This window comes from Planococcus citri, chromosome 2, assembly GCF_950023065.1.
Source record: "Planococcus citri chromosome 2, ihPlaCitr1.1, whole genome shotgun sequence".
Taxonomy (NCBI): Eukaryota; Metazoa; Arthropoda; class Insecta; order Hemiptera; family Pseudococcidae; genus Planococcus; species Planococcus citri.
This window is the reverse complement of record NC_088678.1, coordinates 4,675,118-4,696,582: the sequence shown is the minus strand read 5'-3', so window position 1 is coordinate 4,696,582 and position 21,465 is coordinate 4,675,118. Positions and strand designations below refer to the sequence as shown.

Below are 21,465 nucleotides of genomic sequence, written 5' to 3'. Positions count from 1 at the left end.
GCCTCCAGTAGATTTTTTAAACTTAAAATTTTCATAAAATGTCATCAAATACACCTGGAAAGCCGAAATTTACTCTGAAAACTAATTTCAATACGCTAGAAAGTTGACTGCAGGAGGATTTCAAGTCGTTTTGGAGCCTCCAGCCAATTTATGAAAATTCTTGGAGCCTCCAGCAAATTTTTGAAATTTGAAATTTCCACAAATTTCATCAAATGCTACTTCAAAGCTGAAATTCATTCTGTAAACTAATTACAATATGCTATGAAGTCGACTTCTTGTAGATTTCAAGTCGTTTTGGAGCTTCCAGCGGCTTTTTGGAAATTGCTGGAGCCTCCAGTAAGTTTTTGAAACTTGAAATTTCCACAAAATGTCATAAAATAGAGTAGACAAGCGAAAAGCCGAAATTCACTCTGGACAGACAGACTACGTGGCATTTTTTTGAAAACTGATGTTTCAGAGAAGCTGCTGGAGGCTCCAAAATGGGTTGAAACTGCCTGAAATATATTAAGAAATAATTTCAAAAATGGGATGTAAACTGAATTTGATCTTTCTACCTCAAATGGAGGCGAAACTGTGAACTTTGGGCTGAAGATTTTTTTGAACAGGTTTTATGGCGTTTTTTGTTTTTTTTTTTTTTTTTTTTTTGGAAAACGGCCGAATTTTCAAAAAGTAGCTGGAAGCTTTAAAACGACTTGAAACCACCTGCAGTCGACTTCCTAATTCATATCGTATTGAAACTGGTTTGCAGCGAGTAAATTTCGGATTTCCATCTACATTTCATAAAATTCTGTGAAAATCTGAGGTTTCAAAAATTTACTCTCCAGGAATTTTCAAAAAGTCGCTGGAGGCTCCAAAATGACTTAAATCTACCTGGAGTCAACTAAACCCCTCCTAACCAAAACTTAAGGTGCCAAATACGTATCATTTTTGGATTTTTAGAATATGTTCGAAAATTTGAAAAAGCTGTTTTAAGAGTGCTTTTCAAACTTTTTCGTAAAATGTAAATTTTTTGAGCCGAGTTCATGAATCAATGTGAACGAGTTCTTCAATTCAACTTTCATGCATCAGAGACTACTACGATTAGTTTTGACCATTCTTGAGCATCCAGCGATTTTTAAATATTAAAAATTCTTTAGTGGGCACCTTCTCAATCGTGTTAGGGGGTCAACTCGAAATTCCAGGAGTATTAGGTCAAAAGTAAATTCCCAACCAATTTGTAAATTTCAGAAAAAATGAAAAAATCAGCATTTTAAAAAAAGGTACACCTCGTAATACTGTAAATGAATCAACAATTGAGGGGCTGAGTGTCAAACAAAGAATTCTCCATATTTCATTTTTTCGAGATAAATGGCAAAAACTTCCCACGCCGATGCAGTATTCTGGATTAAGTCAGTACCTGGGCATATAGATAGCACTACTGGTCACGAAAAAGTTGGCATATTTTTTTTTTTTTTTTTTTCATCTCAGAAGTCAAGATCGCCATTTTAATTTTGGAGAATTCTACATCTGACACCAACTTTGCAAAAAATCGTTCAAAATGACCCCTAAATGAAATAAAAAATTGACAGAATTGCAAGAAATGTTGTTTAGACATTGAAACACGTTACAACGATATGAAAATTTTGAAAAATTGAACCAAATTCGTGTTTTATTTCAAAAAAACAGTACGCAAAAAGTAAAAAAAATTGACGAAAATTATCAAAAAAATGTTGTTATTTTTATTGTAAATTGTATACACAGCACGTTGCAGTACAGAGAACCTCTATTTTGTACCGTTATTGTAATAGAAACCCATTTTTATGATGAAGTTGGCGTCAAACCAGAATAATCCATGCGGAGAATTCTACATCTGACTCCAACCCCCTACTTTGGACGCCAAAAACTATGTCTAAATATTAGTTTGGAAAAATTTAGGTAGGTTCGTTGGATAGCTGACTATGTCAACTATCCAATGCGATACCTAACTCATTTTTCATTTTTCGGGAGAATTCTTTGTTTGACACTCAGCCCCTCAATTCGCAACATAACCAAACAGGAGTTAAACCTCATTCTTTCTTTTATTTGTGGCTAATTTTTGAACATTTTCTTTGAAAAACATCCTTTGATGAAAATGAGAAAGAAAAATGAAATTTGGAAAATGCTTTATTTTTGATATCCCGAATCGATTGGTGGTATTTTTGAGCCTATTTCGAGCTTCTAGCTAATTTTTTGATTTTCCAGTTTTAGAAAAATCATCATAATTCACCTTTACTCGATCGTTAATCGTACTATAATGATACGAATTTCCAGGTTAAAAATACCCTCCGCAAAGATGTGACTGGTACGGTGAGAATTTTCTTGGCTCCACATGCAGACGAAAGTGGAATGCAAATGAATTTCAACGGTCAACGAAGAATGTTTATCGAACTGGACAAGTTCACTGCCCAACGTAAGTATCTATTCAGTCTTTCAAAATCAAATACCTCTATCGTGGTATTTTTAAAACTGTTTCTTGGGCTTATGAATGAAAAAAGTGCACTTTTTAACCATCCTTCAAATCAAAATTAAAATTAGCATGACAAAGGATTGATAAAACAAATAAATTCTGTACAAATAAGGGCTCGAAAAGGATTTTCTAATCGTTGAACTATGGGTACATAAATGCTCTGAAAAATCGAAAAAAAAAATCATCAAAATTTAACAGAGTGTATTTGAAATTATGTATACCTACATATTGAACCCTTTACTTTTTTCACAGTGCATGCCAGCGTAACTACCACAATCAAGCGCAAATCCTCCGAATCTCCTTCGAAGAAACTGCCTCCTCGATTATCTAACCAGATTGTCGTTCCAGTTCGAATTAGGCATGAAGGTGGCTACCCCAAATTGGGCAAGACCTTGAAGGAATCCGGATGTACCGAAGAAAGCTGAAAAAAGTTTCTGAAATCTGCAGCATAAGGAGCACACCTTCCTTCATTTGTCATTGCATAAATGAATATCTACATACCTACGTTATAAGTTTGATTTATTTTTACAGTGACACATTCGTTTCAATTTTTTTCAAGATTCGTATTCTGCGAACATTATTTACCAATAATTAAATACGTATTTATGAACTTTCGAAATTTATTCACTAAGTATTGTTCAAGGTTCAAGTTGACCAATATTCACAAAAAAGCTAAAGACTATGAGTCCGGCATATAAAAATAGGAATAATCTCACACACCCCCCCCCCCCCGGCAAACCACTGGGACAACTTATTTTCTTAAAGAGGACATACAAAGGAACATTTTACAGCAAACTTAACAAAATTTTGAAGCGCTAAAGTGCAATTTTTGATTTTTGGTGAATTTTTGAAAATCAAATTTTAGCTAAAAATGTGAAGAAAAATCAAAATTTTCCCAAATTTACATGGAAAGCTTAAATTTGAAATATACCCTATTTTATACCTGCTAAATTGATTGGAAGTGGTTTTAATCCGTTTTGAGCAGTTCTGGAGCCTCCAGTAGATTTTTCAAATTTAAAATTTTCATAAAATGTCACCAAATACAGCTGGATGAAATCCGAAATTTATTCTGAAAAATAATTTCAATACGCTGGAAAGTCGACTGCAGGAGGATTTCAAGTCGTTTTGGAGCCTCCAGGAAATTTTTGATACTTTAAATTTCCACAAATTTCATCAAATATGCAGTTGTAAAGCTGAAATTCATTCTGTAAACTAATTTCAATATGCTATGAAGTCGACTTTTGGTAGATTTCAAGTCGTTTTGGAGCTTCCAGCGGCTTTTTGGAAATTGCTGGAGCCTCCAGTGAGTTTTTGAAACTTGAAATATCCAAAAAAATGTCATAAAATAGAGTAGATAAGCGAAAAGCCAAAATTCACTCTGCACATGACAGACTTCGTGACATTTTTTTGAAAACTGATGCTTATAAAAAGCCGCTGGAAGCTCCAAAATGGGTTGAAACTGCCTGAAATGTATTAAGAAATAATTTCAAAAATAGGATGTAAACTGAATTTGATCTTTCTACCTCAAGTGGAGGCGATACCGTGAACTTTGGGCTTAAGATTATTTGAACAGGTTTTATGGCGTTTTTTTTTTTTTTTTTTGGAAGACGGGAATTTTAAAAAAGTAGCTGGAAGCAATTTAAAACGACTTGAAACCACCTGCAGTCGACTTCATAATTCATATCGTACTGAAACTGGTTTGCAGAGTAAATTTTGGCTTTCCATCTCCATTTCATAAAATTCTGTGAAAATCTGAGGTTTCAAAAATCTACTGGAGACTCCAGGAATTTTCAAAAAGTCGCTGGAGGCTCCAAAATGACTTAAATCCACCTGGAGTCAACTTGATAGCGTGTTGAAATGGGGGGGGGGGGCGAAATGAATTTGGATTTCCAGCTCAGTTTGGTAAAACGTTAAGGAAATTTCAAGCTTTGAAAAATCTGCTGGAGGCTCCAGTTATTTCCAAAAAGTCACTGGAGGCTCCGAAAAGACTCGAAGTTTCAAAAATCTACTGGAGGCTTCAAGAATTTTCAAAAAGTCACTGGAGGCTTCAAAACGACTTGAAATCTTCCTGAAGTCAACTTCTTAGCGTATTGAAATTAGTTTGCAGAATGAATTTCGGTTTTCCAACCGCATTTTTAAGTTTCAAAAATTTGCTGGAGTCTCCAGAACTGCTCAAAACTGTTTGAAGCCGCTTCCAATCGACTTGGCAAGTCGAAAATAGCTGGGCCAATTTGGTAAAATTTATATTTCTCCCCCCCCCCCCCATTATTGGCCTTAAAAAAAAGTGAGAAAAAACCTCAATCACCCCTCCAAAGGTGTTTTGTAATATTCAAATCCTCGAATTAGATCCACCATCGCGACGTGTAAAGAAAAAATTACCATTTCAGAGTGTTGATTAAAGCGTGAATTTGCACCGGGTAAATGTCGACTTTTGCCTTTGCCGCGATATGATTTCATTGTTGAAAAATATGTACCTACTACGTAAAAGCCGAAAAGCTCGTTGACATGTACGATATTTACGACGAGAACAAGACCATGCAGTAAATAAGTACCTACCTACCTACTCGTCGGCTTTGCTTTAGCTATGTGCATATTCAATTAGAAATCTCGCTAGAGCTAGCGCCAACGTCATACATTCAACACTACACTACGTTGAACCACTTCAAACAATTTAATTGAAATTCATTTTTAAAACACAAACACACCAACTCGAGCGAACAATATTAAACTTGTAGGTATTTCTCGTTTTAATGAAATATTCAACGTAACTAGGTAATTAAAAAGGTCTATGTAGGAGTCATATACGTAGAACAGTAATTATAACACTACCGCGTTTATGCTTCATAGAGTGTAATATGCCAAGTAAAAGAGCTGGCGATAATGATGATGCTGATGGTGATTTTTTTTTCCACCTTTGTACTACATATACGAGATGTCAGTTTCATTTTGCCCTTTGCTCGAATAAAAAATTTTAGTTTGTGATCAGTTTGAATAGCAAATGAGCTGGCAGCATAAATTAATTTTTCCATTTTTGGTAAATTTTTGAAAATTCAAAATTGACTTTTTTGGAGATTCAGAAGCGAAACCGAAAAGGAGGTACTCCTGGAAGGGTACATGCATCCTTGGGACAAGTTAAAGCACCCAGTTCGGACGTTTGGGAGTAGCCTCATTTTCCACTTTTTTGAAAAAAAAATTGGTACTATTGAAGACGACTTTCCATGAAGATGCAGAGAAGAAATGACCACCAACGACTTAATCATTCATACCCGATCGCCAACATATTAGAGAAAACTCATTATCTCGTAATTTTACGCTGAAAGGTTATCTAATAAGATTATGTAACTACCTAATTACTGCAAACGAAGTGATTTCTTATGAATGATTCCGCTCTGACAAGAATGATTTCTATCTAAATTTTCTGACAAACGTGTTCAGATGAATGCAGTGTACCTGACTAAGAAATTCTTATTCGTTTTCGATGATTATAATAATCAGTATTCAGTAATCACATCATCAACATTTCACGAAGAAACTACTTGAGAAGTCCTCTTCAAATAGTCCCCAAAATTTTTTGGGAAGAACATGGCAGGAAACGCCAATAACCAAAATTTTAGCTGCCCAAATGGATTTTTCGATTTTTAGTAAATTTTTGAAAATTCAAAATTGAAAATTTTTGGAAATTTATGTTTAAAAAAAATACCCTACCACATGTACTTACTTATTTAGTAAAAGGGTCGTTCCATGTCAACTCAACCAACGTTTTTGAGTCATGTCTTTCGAATTCGCTCAATTTTTTTTTACAATATACACCCACCCAGTAAGTAAGAACCCCGTAATTAGTTTGGTCCCAGTCCCCTAAGGGGGCGGGTGGGGGGCTTCCATTATTTTCACATTGTCTCGAGGTACTCAACTTCAGCAGCCCATTCCTCCAAAACTATGATACTTTGATCAAAACTGATTTCACAGTTCAAAAGGGCATTGCATTTAGAACTTTTTAAGCATTTTGAAATTTTCAAAAGTTGAAAACTGAACTTTCAAATTGAAGGTTCAAATTTCGAAATGGCGCTGTAAGTGAGAGCTACCATTTAAAATTTTGAAAAAATTTCCATAGATCTACCTTTTGATGCTTTTTTGAAGTATTTAAGTTTAGAGATGGGATCTCTCAATGGAAGAGGAGCACCCCCACCCCCAATTTTGGGCAAAACTTTCGAAAGAAAATCTGGGGCATGTGACATATCGAATTCTATGTTTTTGGTGACGCTGAACACGAATATGACGTCAGATTTTTGATAGGACCCCATCCACGGCCCCCAGAACCTCCCCAAAGGGGTTAAAAGTTCAAAAAAGCGTTTTGTTCGTGTGACACATGGAATAGTATGTTTTTGGTGACGCTGAACACGAATATGACGTCAGATTTTTGATAGAACCCCATCGACGGCCCCCAGCACCTCCTCAAAGGGGTTAAAAGTTCAAAAAAGCGTTTTGTTTGTGTGACACATGGAATAGTATGTTTTTGGTGACGCTGAACACGAATATGACGTCAAATTTGTGATTGGATCCCATTCACGGCCCCCAACAATTTTATAATTTTATTGGACTTTCACCTATGGGGGGGGGGGGGTTCTAGGGGCCATGGGTGAAGTCGATTCGAAAAACTAAGGCAATATTCGTGTTTAGTGATATCGAAAACATGCTGTTTCATGTGTCACACGAATGTAACCATTTTGGGGGGGGGTCACCACCTTTGGGGAGGTGCTGGGGCCGTGGATGGGGTCCAGTCACAAATCTGACGTCATATTCGTGTTCAGCGTCACCAAAAACATGCTATTCCATGTGTCACACGATCAAAACGCTTTTTTGAATTTTTACCCCCTTTGGGGAGGTGCTGGGGGCTGTGGATGGGGTCCTATCAAAAATCTGACGTCATATTCGCGTTTAACGTCACCAAAAACATAGAATTCGATATATCACACGCCCCAGATTTTCTTTCGAAAGTTTCGCCCAAAATTGGGGGTGGGGGTGCTCCCCCTCCATCGAGAGATCCCATCTCGAAACTTGAATACTTCAAAAAAGCATAAAAAGGTAGATCTATGGGAATTTTTTCAAAATTTTAAATGGTAGCTCCCACTTACAGCGCCATTTTGAAATTTGAACCTCCAATTTGAAAGTTCAACTTTCAACTTTTGAAAATTTCAAAATGTTTAAAAGGTCTAAATGCAGTGCCTTTTCGAACTGTGAAATCAGTTTTGATCAAAGTATCATAGTTTTGGAGAAATGGGCTGCTGAAGTTGAGTACCTCGAGACAATGTGAAAATAATGGAAGCCCCCCCCAACCCGACCCCTGAGGGGGATGGGACCAAACTAATTACGGGGTTCTTACATACTGGGTGAGTACATATATATTGTAAAAAAAATTTGAGCGGAATCGAAAGACATGACTTAAAACGTTGGTTGAGTTGACATGGAATGACCCAAAAATGATGCGAATTAGGAGCTGAGAAATGAAATCTAGTACCTTGCTTTTGGATCATCCTGGGATATTTCTCATTTCTTTAGATATCGTAATTGTGATTCAAGTTACAACTTCTTGGAATAAAATTGATATCGTTTATAGATGCGCGTAATATATTTATTTAAATAAGCTTAATATAGAATAAATGCATCTCAAAAGAGAATTGATAGGTAAGGTATACAGAAATAAAAGTAGGTTATTTATGTAAGAGAAGAAATGAACTAATGTGTTTTAAAATATTCGACTAAAAAAAGCTTAGATGAAATACAATAAAAACCTAGAAGTTCAAAGAAATGAAATGCGTTCTTCACATATTTATATAGATGGTTTTAGCTTGTGGTTGCTGGTGTGATCCGTGATGTTGATAAGACCCATGTTGTTGCTGTTGTGGTGGAGAGTACCATGATGGCGGACATGCTGGCACCTGTGGGGTACATGCTGCCCACTGTGGTGGACATGGTGGTAGTGATTGTTGTGGAGGACACGGTGAACATTGTTGGGGTGCCCATTGTTGAGATGAATATTTTTGAGATGGCCAATGTTGAGAGGGATATTGGAGCGGAGGAAGTGGTTGAGGACATGCTGGCTCCTGTGGTGGACATGCTGGCCACTGTGGCGGACATGCTGGCCCTTGTGGGGGACATGGTGCATATTGTTGGGGTGTCCATTGTTGAGATGGCCATTGTTGTGAAGGATATTGGTGCGGAGGAAGTGGTTGAGGACATGCTGGCCACTGTGGGGGACATACTGGCTCCTGTGGGGGACATGCTGGCTTCTGTGGAGGACATGCTGGCTCCTGTGGGGCACATGCTGGCTTCTGTGGAGGACATGCTGGCCACGGTTGGGGACATGCTGGCTTCTGTGGAGGACATGCAGGTTCCTGTGGTGGACATGCTGGCTTCAGTGGAGGACAAGCAGGCTGTTGTGGGGGACAGGCTGGCTCTGGTTCATCTGGCTGACATGGCTGTTTTGGTGGTTCTGGTTTAGGTGTTGGTTTATGCTCATATTCTTTCGGGGGTGATTGTTGTGTCTTCAGTACATGATCATCATGCGGTTTTGGAGCTGGTTTTTGCTCAGCTTCCTTGTGGGGCGATTGTTGTTTCGGCTCTGGTTTGTACATTATTTATGAGTTGAAGCTTCAAATTCAAATTGAATTTATGTTTTCTGTTCAAAAAATAAATAAATTCATAAAACAATTAGCGCTATTTCATAAAGCATCTACCTTATAAAACTACAAGACAAAAAGTACCCGAAAAATACGCGCAAAATAAATTTAAAAATTTTTGAAAAATCGGAAAAGAGTCTCGAGCCCGATCAAATCAAAGAACTTGTAAATAACCTTTTTAGGTTAGGAACAAAAATAAATGGTACAAAAAATAAAAAATGATTTCACATCCCATCAACGATGTGCAGGACCGTCGAGAGCTGATGCGAGCCTGTCCCATCTCGTTAGGTTTTTGAGAATGGGTGGGGTCGCAACTGAAAATTTGTATATTTATATGATTAGGGTACTACCTAAGTTTTTTCATCAGAAGATTTTATTTCTTGGATTTTGAAATTTTAGAATCTGGATGATGCTCTTATAGTCCATGAAGTTGAACCCAGAAGAAGAGGTAATAAAGCTTTCAAAAATTCTTAAACCTATTTCGAGAGGCATAAAAATGATGCTTTTCATGCGAGGGCTGGGAGTTAATTTTTTGGTTTTGAAACATTGAAATTTGAATAATTTTTTTTTCAAGTGACAATTTTGAAAAAGAAAACAAAGCAGGTACGAGTGATAAGAGGGTAAGATTTTCAAAAATTCGTATTTCGAGATGCATAAAAACAATGATCTTCATGTGAAGAGTTTATGGCTTTGAAACTTTGTAATATAAATTATTTTTTTTCTAAGCTTAGTTTCATTTTTGAAAAAGAAAAGAGAGCAGGCCCAAACGAAGCGAGAGCAAAAGCTCTCCAGAATTTGTATTTCATGTCGAGAGGTATAAAAACGATAATTTTTATGTGAGTTTATTTTTTGGCTTCTGAAGCTTGAGGAATTGTGATATTATTATTAAAAATTTCAATTTTGAAAAAAGTCGTTCAGTAAGCTAAAGAAATGGTCTCCCAAAACTATGAAATTATCAATACATTGGTACGATTGTAAATTTTTTCAAAAGTGTCTGAAGTACTAGTAAACCTTGAAATTTAAAGATTAATCAAATGTGATTTTACACTGTTAAGTAATTTACGGGTAAGAAAATTTAAAATGAAACGAAAATACAATAATTATCAAGCATAAGGTAAGTTGCAATGAAACATTGCGATATACTTATTTGAAAATAAAAGTAGCAAAGGCGAAGGTACTCACTTGAAGTAGAAAACTGGATGCTTTGAAGCGTATTGAACAACTTCTGCAATGCACAATGAATGAACCATTAAAACCGCTAAGGGTTTTTATACTCGTATACTCGGTGGTATCAGCCCACCTTTGAATCACGGCTCGTATTTTTCTTTATAAAAGTAAATGACAAAATTCCAACTAATCGTTACCTGATAATTCATAGATTCACGTGAATGATGACGATGGAGGCATTTTTCCAGCCAAATTCTATGTACCTACAAGATAAGTACCTACTTAGTCGATGTGTGATGTAATTAGGGGTGTTTGATAAAGTTAAAAGTACCTGACTATGCACTCGATTATCTGTATAGATGAATCGATAAGTTTTGGGAATTAAAATATGCGTACGTATCTAAGTACAGGTATTGATAATAATCTAATCGTATGGTATGTATTACGGTGAAAATAGAAAAGAAAGTTAGGTACGTTTTATCTCTTTAATTTGACCCGGTGAAATTTCGTGGAAATTTCAACTCTCGAGAATCTTGAAACCCCATTTTTTTGAACCATAGGCACCCCCTCCCCACAATTGGGATTTCAAGAAATGGTTTGGTTTTCTATTTTCCTTTGAGACCCGCATGAAAAAAATTTCAGAATTATATCACTGGCATTATCGTTTTTTTTATGGTGCTGTGACACAAAAAACTCATTTTTGAGTGTTTATTGTGTTTTTAAAGATGACCCACCTTGAGAAAATTTAAAAAAAAAATACCAATAATAGTACCTAGGTAATCATGCAGATACATTTTTGAAAGGAAAAAAATTTGTGTAGGTACCAGCCCTTATTGTCCTAAAAAAAAAGTGGCCCTACTTACCAAAATGGCGCCCATTTTGATTGACGGTTCAGCCGAAATCGCAGATTTTGCGTTCCAATGTAAGACTTGCACGAATTTTTTTGAGCCGTACAAAAGTAGATCGAAAGACCAGGCAAAAATTTATCACCAGTCAAAATTTCAAGTGCTAAAGTGCGTTTTTCGATTTTTGGTGAATTTTTGAAAATCGAATTCAGACTAAATATGAGGGAAAAAATCAAAATATTACCAAATTGACCAAGAAAACTGAAATTTGTCTAATAACCTATTTTCGACATGCCAAATCGATTAAAAGCTGTTTCAACCGGTTTTGAGCAGTTCTGGAGCCTCCAGCAGATTTTTGAAACTCGAAATTTTCACAAAATTCTTCATCAAATTGGAGTTGTAAAGCTAAAATTTATTCTGAAAACTAATTTCAATACGCTACGAAGTACTGCAGGTAAATTTAAAGTCGTTTTGGAGCCTCCAGCGACTTTTTGAAAATTACTGGAGCCTCCAGTAGATTTTTGAAACTTGAAATTTCCCCAAAATTTCATCAAATGGAGATGAAAAGCTGAAATTTACTCTACACTCCAATTTTAACACCCTCTGAAGACCACTTCAGGTGTGTTCAAGTAATTCTAGGGCCTCCAGCGACTTTTATTGAAAATTACTGAAGCCTCCAGCAGATTTTTGAAACTTTAAGATTTCATACAAAATTTCATCAAATGAAGAGTGATATTCCAAAACTCGCTTTGTCCATTTTCACAACTTTTCAGGAAAGAGGAAAAACAGTTTTCGTTTAAACGGGTAAATTGGCTTTTTAGGCGAGTTTAGCAGTTTATTTGGGTGGATTTATGGTGTAGGAGTGTAGGTATACACTTCATCCACTAAATACTGCTGAAAAAAATTTCAATAAAAATGGACAAAGCGCGTTTTGGAACATTATTTTTTTAAAATTTTTTAGTGAATTTGCTATTTAGGTGAGTTAAACACCTCATTTTGGTAGGTTGATGATGTAGGAATGTGAGTTAATACTTCATCTACCAGGTACTGCTGAAAACCCAACTTCGATAAAAATGGACAAAGCGAGTTTTGGAATATCACTCTTCAAATGGAGATGGAAAGCTGAAATTTACTCTACACTCCAATTTTAACACCCTCTGAAGACGACTTCAGGTGGGTTCAAGTCATTTTAGGGCCTCCAGCGTCTTTTTTGAAAATTACTGGAGCCTTCGAAATTTCCCCAAAATTTCATCAAACTGAGGTGGAGAGTCGAAATTCATTCTGCAAACTAATTTCAATACGCTACGAAGTTGACTACTGGTGGATTTCAAGTCGTTTTGGAGCTTCCAGCGACTCTTTGAAAGGTCGTATGGCGTTTTTTGGAAAATTAAAATTTCCAAAAAGTAGCTGGAAGCTTCAAATGCATTTGAAACCACTATGTAGTCTGCGAAGTAAATTTTTGCTTGCCAACTCCATTTGATAAATTAATGTTGGGGAAACTTCAAGTTTCAAAAATGTACTGGAGGCTCCAGTAATTTCCAAAAAAGTCGCTGGAGGCTCTAAAATGACTTGAACTCACCTGAAGTCGTCTTCAGAGGGTGTTAAAATTGGAGTGTATAGTAAATTTTAGCTTTCCATCTCCATTTGGTGAAATTTTGTGAAAATTCAAAGTTCCAAAAATCTGCTGGAGGTTCCAGTAATTTTCAAAAAGTATGCTGGGGGTTCTAAAATGACTTGAACCCACCTGAAGTCGTCTTCAGAGGGTGTTAAAATTGGAGTGTAGAGTAAATTTTAGCTTTACAACTCCAATTTGATGGAATTTTGTGGGAATTTTGAGTTTCAAAAATCTGCTGGAGGCTTCAGGAATTTTCAAAATGTCGCTGGAGGCTCCAAAACGACTTTAAATTTACCTGCAGTACGTTGTAGCGTATTGAAATTAGTTTTTAGAATAAATTTCAGCTTTACAACTCCAATTTGATGGAATTTTGTGGGAATTTCGAATTTCAAAAATCTGCTGGAGGCTCCAGAACTGCTCAAAACGGTTTGAAACAGCTTTCAATCGATTTGGCATGTTGAAAATAGGGTATAAGCCAAATTTCAGTTTTCTAGGTCAATTTGGTAATATTTTGATTTTTCCCCTCATTTTTGGCCTAAATTTGATTTTCAGAAATTCACCAAAAAACGAAAAAAGCACTTTAGCACTTGAAATTTTGACGGGTGATAAATTTTTGCCTGATCTTTCGATCTACCTTTGTACGGTTTAAAAATGGGCTCCCCGACTAACAATGATTCATTAAAATTTCAAAAAACCGATGGCAGGGGCATTTCACGTATTTTACCCCAGAATACCCTTTGCACCAAAATTTATTTCTACGTCTTCTGGAGAGATTTTAGAACTCTGAAGAAATCAAAAATCGCACTGAAGATTTCAGAATAGGTCAAAATTATGAAATTCGGATTCAAGTCGAGAGGAGGGGGTGTTTTTGGACAAGATTCATACATTCGTGTAAATTTTAAGCATTTCCCCCAGAACAGGAAATTTTGGATTTTTGGATTTTTTTCTTCACGAAAATGCAGGTCAAAATACGCACTCAATTTGGAAATCCACCAAAATGCGAAGGTACTCTTCAAATAGATCTAGAGAATGGCAAAGTCTGAGGCTGCAGATGCCAAAATTCATCTAAGTTCAACATAACACAAAGAGTAGGAAGCTAAAGCTGGAAATAGTAGGAACTACAGTTGGAAACATTGAGACTTGAGATGGATGTATTGGTATCTTCTGCTGGGAGGGCTCCTGCCCATCACAGGGAGGTGGAAGTAAAGTTGGAACTATACTTGGCGGTGTCGATGTCTGCAGTCCTGCCTATTTGTCTCAGATCAGAGCTTTTATAACTTACCTACAACGAAAATCGGGCGAGAAACGAGTGGAGTAAGTGGCGCACGCGGTGTACGCTTCTAGCGGCGCTATCTCGCGCAGCCGGTGCCAAGATTACGACATACCCGACTATACTCGTCGATATTCGTTAAAAACTCCAAAAAAACGATGATATATTCGAGCGTAATCGGCTATATTTGAGAAATACATAATTGATTATCATTGGACAAGCGCCACCACCACTAAGTAGGATGTTGAAAATGCCGCGGCTTGGTCACTGATGTCATAATTGGTCACTAAAATGATCGCAAATCTGTCGCTTAGGGGGTAGAAAAATATTCTTCCAATAAAGAGACTGAGAATTTTTCTCCCAGTTAGGTGACAGGTAAATTTTCTCCCATTAAAGGTGACTGAACTTTTCGTGTGTAAATTTCTCCCAGTAAGTATGGGTGACGGATAAAAATATTTTTCTCACAATTAAGTGGGAGAATGCTGTGTATTTTTCTCTCACTACAAATTTAAAATTGGAAACTTTTGGAAATTTATGTTGAAAAAAAAGAAGAAAAAAATACCCTACCACATGTACCTACTTACTTATTTAGTAAAAATGATGCAAATTAGGAGCTGAGAAATGAAATCTAGGACCTTACTTTTGGATTATCCTGGGATATTTTTATTTTCTTTAGATATCGTAATTGTGATTCAAGTTACAACTACTTTGGAATAAAATTGATATCGTTTATGGATGCGTGTAATATATTTATTTAAATAAGCTTAATATAGAATAAATGCATCTCTAAAGAGAATTGATAAGTAAGGTATATAGAAATAAAAGTACCTAGGTTATTTATGTAAGAGAAGAAATGAACTAATGTGTTTTAAAATATTCGACTAAAAAAAGCTTAGATGAAATACAATAAAAACCTAGAAGTTCAAAGAAATGAAATGCGTTCTTCACATATTTATATAGATGGTTTTAGCTTGTGGTTGCTGGTGTGATCCGTGATGTTGATAAGACCCATGTTGTTGCTGTTGTGGTGGAGAGTACCATGATGGCGGACATGCTGGCACCTGTGGGGTACATGCTGCCCACTGTGGTGGACATGGTGGTAGTGATTGTTGTGGAGGACACGGTGAACATTGTTGGGGTGCCCATTGTTGAGATGAATATTTTTGAGATGGCCAATGTTGAGAGGGATATTGGAGCGGAGGAAGTGGTTGAGGACATGCTGGCTCCTGTGGTGGACATGCTGGCCACTGTGGCGGACATGCTGGCCCTTGTGGGGGACATGGTGCATATTGTTGGGGTGTCCATTGTTGAGATGGCCATTGTTGTGAAGGATATTGGTGCGGAGGAAGTGGTTGAGAACTTGCTGGCTCCTGTGGTGGACATGCAGGCCACTGAGGGGGACATGCTGGCTTCTGTGGAGGACATGCTGGCTCCTGTGGGGCACATGCTGGCTTCTGTGGAGGACATGCTGGCCACGGTTGGGGACATGCTGGCTTCAGTGGAGGACAAGCTGGCTCTTGTGGGGGACAGGCTGGCTCTGGTTCATCTGGCTGACATGGCTGTTTTGGTGGTTCTGGTTTAGGTGTTGGTTTATGCTCATATTCTTTCGGGGGTGATTGTCGTGTCTTCAGTACATGATCATCATGCGGTTTTGGAGCTGGTTTTTGCTCAGCTTCCTTGTGGGGCGATTGTTGTTTCGGCTCTGGTTTGTACATTATTTATGAGTTGAAGCTTCAAATTCGAATTGAATTTTTTTTTCTGTTCAAAAAATAAATAAATTCATAAAACAATTAGCACTATTTCAATAAAAGATCTACCTTATAAAGCTACAATATAAAAAACACCCGAAAAATACGCGCAAAATAAGTTTACAAATCTTTGAAAAATCCAAAAAGCGTCCCGAGCCCGATCAATGGTACTTGGAGAACCTTTTTTTTTTAAATCTACACCTTATAATGTCTCTAGAAAGTAGGGAAGATACGCGGGCCAAAAAATTTTGAAATTAAATGTCCCAAATTTTGAGCTGAAATGGGCTCTTTTCTGATTATTCTCAAATGTATCAAAAAATATCGAAAACGAAAAAAGCAATAAAGGTGGTTAATATCTCATTCTAAAGAGCATTATATTCTGAATATTTCCCTCATTTGCATCACCCCTCTAGGGTTTCCAGTTTTTGAGTTATTTTTAATCCAAATTTTGAATTTCGGTTACAAAATTTTGATTATGATAAATTGTGTATTGAATTTTGAAGAAAAAAAAGAACAGACCCGGGAGAAGAGGTAAACGCTTTCAAAAATCCATAGACCTATTTCGAGAGGCATGCGAGGGGTATGATTTTATTTTTTGGCTTTGAAACATTGAAATTTTAATGATTTTGTTTAAGTGTCATTTTGAAAAAGAAAATAGAGCAGACCCGAGTGATAAGACGGAAAATTTTTCAAAAATTTGTATTCGAGATGCATAAAAACAATGATCTTTATGTGAAGAGTTTATTTTTTTGGCTTTGAAACTTTGTAATTTGATTTTTTTTCAGTTTCATCTTTGAAAAAGAAAAGAGAGCATGCCCAAACGAAGTGAGGGCAAAAGCTCCTAAAAATTTGTATTTCGTGTAGAGAGGTATATAAACGATAATTTTCATGTGAGGAGTTTAATTTTTGGCTTTTGAAAGATTGAGAAATTGTAATAAGTACCTACATATTTTTATCAGAAATTTCAATTTTGAAAAAAGTCGTTTTGTAAGCTAAAGAAATGGTCTCCAAAATTATGAAATTATCAATACATTGGTATGATTGTAAGTTTTTCAAAAACTGTCGGAAGTAGTAAACCTTGAAATTTAAAGGTTAATCAAATTGTGATTTTACACTGTTAAGTAATTTAGGTACGGGTAAAAAAATTTAAAATAAAACGAAAATACAATAATTATCAAGCATAAGGTAAGTTGCAATGAAACATTGCGATATGGATACTTATTTGAAAATGAAAGTAGCAAAGGCGAAAGTACTCACTTGAAGTAGAAAACTGGATGCTTTGTAGCGTATTGAACAACTTCTGCAATGCACAATGAATGAACCATTAAAACCGCTAAGGGTTTTTATACTCGTATACTTGGTTGTATCAGCTCACTTTTGAATCATGGCTCGTATTTTTCTTTATAAAAGTAAATGACAAAATTCCAACTAATCGTTAGCTGATAATTCATAGATTCACGTGAATGAAGACGATGAAGGCATTTTTCCAGCCAAATTTCTGTGTACAAGATACCTACTTATAGGTAGTCGATGTGTAATGTAATTAGAAGTGTTTGATAAAGTTGAATGTACCTGAGTATGCACTCGTATTATCTATAAATGAATCGATAAGTTTTGGGAATTAAAATATGCGTACGTATCTAAGTATAGGTATTGATAATAATCTAATCGTATGGTATGTATTACGGTGAAAATAGAAAAGAAAGTAGGTACGTTTTATCTCTTTAATTTGACCCGGTGAAGAATCTTGAAAACCCATTTTTTCGAACCATAGGCACCCCCCCCACAATTAGGATTTCAAGAAATAGTTTGGTTTTCTATTTTCCTTTGAGACCCGCATGCAAAAAATTTCAGAATTATATCACTTGCATTATCGTTTTTTTTATGGTGCTGTGACACAAAAAACTCATTTTTGAGTGTTTATTGTGTTTTTGAAGATGACCCACTTTGAGAATTAAAAAAAAAATACTTACCAATAATAGTACCTTGGTAATCATGCAGATACATTTTTGAAAGGAAAAAATTTTGTGTAGGTACCAGAATCGAGTTCTGAGATACATTGTTAGACTCGTGTCTCCTTCGTATGTTTTGGGTGAATTCAAATTTTTTTATTCAAAACTCGTTGAAAAATTATTGCTTCCTCCGCCGAAAAAAGTGTTATTCTGCCAGTGTGGGCAAAAGAGTGAGGCGAGGGGATTTTTTGACTCCAACATTTTTTAAAAAATTACCCAACATAGTCGGAGAGCCCGCATAAGGATATATTGCACCCTCCCTCCCTCTTGGTTGATCCTCTGAGACACTTTTTTCTCAAAGGGAGAGTCCTAAGGAACATATTTAGTCCTTGTCCTCAAAAAAAGTGGCCCTACGGACAAAATTACGCCCATTTTGATTGACGGGTCAGCCGAAATCGCAGATTTTGCGTTCCAATGTAAGACTTGGACGGATTTTTTCAAACCGTACAAAAGTAGATCGAAAGATCATGCAAAAATTTATCACCTGTCCAAATTTCAAGTACTGAAGTGCGTTTTTCGATTTTTGGTGAATTTTTGAAAATCGAATTTAGGCCAAAAATGAGGGAAAAAATCAAAATAATTATTACCAAATTGACCAAGAAAACTGAAATTTGGCTGATACCCTATTTTCGACATGCCAAATCGATTGAAAGCTGTTTCAACCCGTTTTGAGCAGTTCTGGAGCCTCCAGCAGATTTATGAAACTCGAAGTTCTCACAAAATTCTCCATCAAATTGGAGTTGTACAGCTAAAATGTATTCTAAAAACTAATTTCAATACGCTACGAAGTACTGCAGGTAAATTTAAAGTCGTTTTGGAGCCTCATCCAGCGACTTTTTAAAAATTACTGGAGCCTCCAGCAGATTTTTGAAACGTTAAATTTTCACACAAAATTTCATCAAATGGAGATGCAAAGCTGAAATTTACTCTACACTCCAATTTTAACACCCTCTGTAGACGACTTCAGGTGGGTTCGAGTCATTTTAGGGCCTCCAGCGACATTTTTGAAAATTACTGGAGCCTCCGAAATTTCCCCAAAATTTCATCAAACTGAGGTGGAGAGTCGAAATTCATTCTGCACACTAATTTCAATACGCTACGAAGTTGACTACTGGTGGATTTCAAGTCGTTTTGGAGCTTCCAGCGACTTTTTGAAAGGTCGTATGGCTTTTCTTGGAAAATTAAAATTTCCAAAAAAGTACCTGGAAGCTTCAAAACCATTTGAAACCACTATGTAGTCTGCATTTGATAAATTAATTTTGGGGAAACTTCAAGTTTCAAAAATCTACTGGAGGCTCCATAATTTTCAAAAAAGTCGCTGGAGGCTCTAAAATGACTTGAACCCACCTGAAGTCGTCTTCAGAGGGTGTTAAAATTGGAGTGTAGAGTAAATTTTAGCTTTACAACTCCAATTTGATGGAATTTTGTGAAAATTTCGAGTTTAAAAAATCTGCTGGAGGCTCCAGAACTGCTCAAAACGGTTTGAAACAGTTTTCAATCAATTGGGCATGTCGAAAATAGGGTATATCCCAAATTTCAGTTTTCTTGGTCAATTTGGTAATATTTTGATTTTTCCCCTCATTTTTGGCCTAAATTTGTGGTGGGAGAAAAAACTGGAACCCAATCAAAAACTACCATAAAACAAGAAGTTCAGAAAATTTTTTCGTTTTGAGGTTTTTGATTTTTGGAATTTCCCAGAAATTTTCCAGTAGGAAAATTTCTGATTTCTTTGAGGATATGAGAGCTGACGATACACAACTTAATTGTAACTAATAACCTCATATACACTTCAGTGTACTGGATATCCTATTATGCACTCTCCTGGTTTTAATGGATGTGGTCGTGTGCATATAATGAATATCTCTTGCAATTCGGATGATAGCTCAGTGCAATAATCTTAGGGTCCTATGAATCGCGGACGAGGAATTATTCCTAATTCCCACCGGAATATTTAAATTTATTTATATTTGTCGTGGGGACACGATAAAATACTTCGTATATTGTACGAATCTGCGTAGTCTCAAACGCCAAAATGCCATATTTACTCATACCGTAGAAATACTTACTTTATTCGTGGAAATAATACGTACTTTTGTCATAGATGGAATGATTTACCGAGAATAATAATTCGACGATTCGACAATCGTCGATAAATAAGAAAAGAACTCGTGAAATAACATATATATTATAATTATGCCAAGAGAAAATTGTGGACATTTTGATACAAAATTGTCCTTTTTGATTTGTGTACTTATCAGAATAACTTATCAGAATAAAGGGATTTTTATTGGGAAAGGGAGAACTTATCAGAATAAAACTTATCAGAATAAACTTATCAAAATAACTTATCAGAATAAAGGAAATTTTGGAAAAAAAAGAAAAGAAAAGCCCTAAAGTGCCTAACTCTGTACTAAATTGTCAGAAACCGATCCGAGAAAGACGAGAATCGATAACTTATCCTCAATGGAAACAGTGTTAAGGACAAAAATCGTCTATGGCGACAAAAATGCCCGAGTCGTGGATGTCTGATCCATTTAGTATCGTAGGTTTCGTATGATCGAATTGCCTACTTAACTTGAACACGAACTGTACTGGATCTAATTTATCCCTTGGATTGAGCTGCAGATCAATCCAAGTAGATAATGATGACGACATCGGAAGTTGTAGTACTTACCAACTAACAACTGATAACGTAGATTGCTATAAGTTCTTGAAGAACGACTCATTGAAGACTAACCCAAGCTATGGCGCTTGTATGTTGGTTAGGAGTAACGAATAACAACAAGGGAATTTATTCGATTACTGAAGTCTTTCTTCTCGGATTGGAGTATTTATAACCTTCGGTAGTCGAAAATCGTGCAGTAGCTGGATGGGGTAAGTGGCGCACGCATATATCGCATCTAGCGGCGCTAATGTAGGCGACCGGCGCTCATATTACGTCATATTCGCGTATATTCGGCGAAAATCGTAAAAAACTTAGTTGTTATTGGTTAATATATCGGAAGTGGAGGTCAACTTGGCGCCACCACCAGAAATACGAAGTTAGGATCGTGTATAATCGTCGATATTCGATAATCTCGCGATTGTGATTGGTCGTAGGCGCCACCACCACTAAATAGGTTGGGAAAAATGTCTCATTTGGTCACCGACGTCATCAATGGTCATTAAAATAGTCGAATATTTGTCGTTAAGGGGACAGAAAAATATTCATTCGCCTAAAAGACCAGAGAAAATTTATTCTATACGGAGATAGAATTATTTTCTCCCACGTAGGCAGACAGAAATACGACAAAAGTATGTGATGGAAAAATATAAAATTAGGCTTCTCCCAGTTTAAGTGACAGAAGAAAATCATCTTCTCCCACTAAAGTGGGAGAGAAAGCTGTAATTTTCTCCCACTACAAATTTGATTTTCAGAAATTCACTGAAAAACGAAAAACGCACTTTAGCACTTGAAATTTTGGCGGGTGATAAATTTTTCCCTGATCTTTCGATCTACCTTTGTACGGTTTAAAAATGGGCTCCCCGGCTAACAATGATTCATTAAAATTTCAAAAAACCGATGGCAGGGGCATTTCACCTATTTTACCCCAGAGTACCCTTTGCACCAAAATTTATTTCTACGTCTTCTGGAGAGATTTTAAAA

The 21,465-nt window shown here is 36.3% G+C and overlaps 2 long non-coding RNA genes across 2 annotated transcripts; both read right to left on the bottom strand.

Moving 5' to 3' along the window:
• Positions 1-8,092: 8,092 nt before the first annotated feature.
• LOC135834277 (uncharacterized) lies at positions 8,093-10,462 on the bottom strand. Its single transcript, XR_010556635.1, has 2 exons — positions 10,345-10,462; positions 8,093-9,161 (listed from the first exon to the last, which is right to left on the bottom strand). It is a non-coding gene; the product is annotated as an uncharacterized LOC135834277 (long non-coding RNA).
• Positions 10,463-14,784: 4,322 nt separating this feature from the next.
• On the bottom strand, positions 14,785-17,240 carry LOC135834278 (uncharacterized). The gene is made up of 2 exons (XR_010556636.1): positions 17,065-17,240; positions 14,785-15,817 (listed from the first exon to the last, which is right to left on the bottom strand). It is a non-coding gene; the product is annotated as an uncharacterized LOC135834278 (long non-coding RNA).
• Between the last annotated feature and the right edge of the window lie 4,225 nt (positions 17,241-21,465).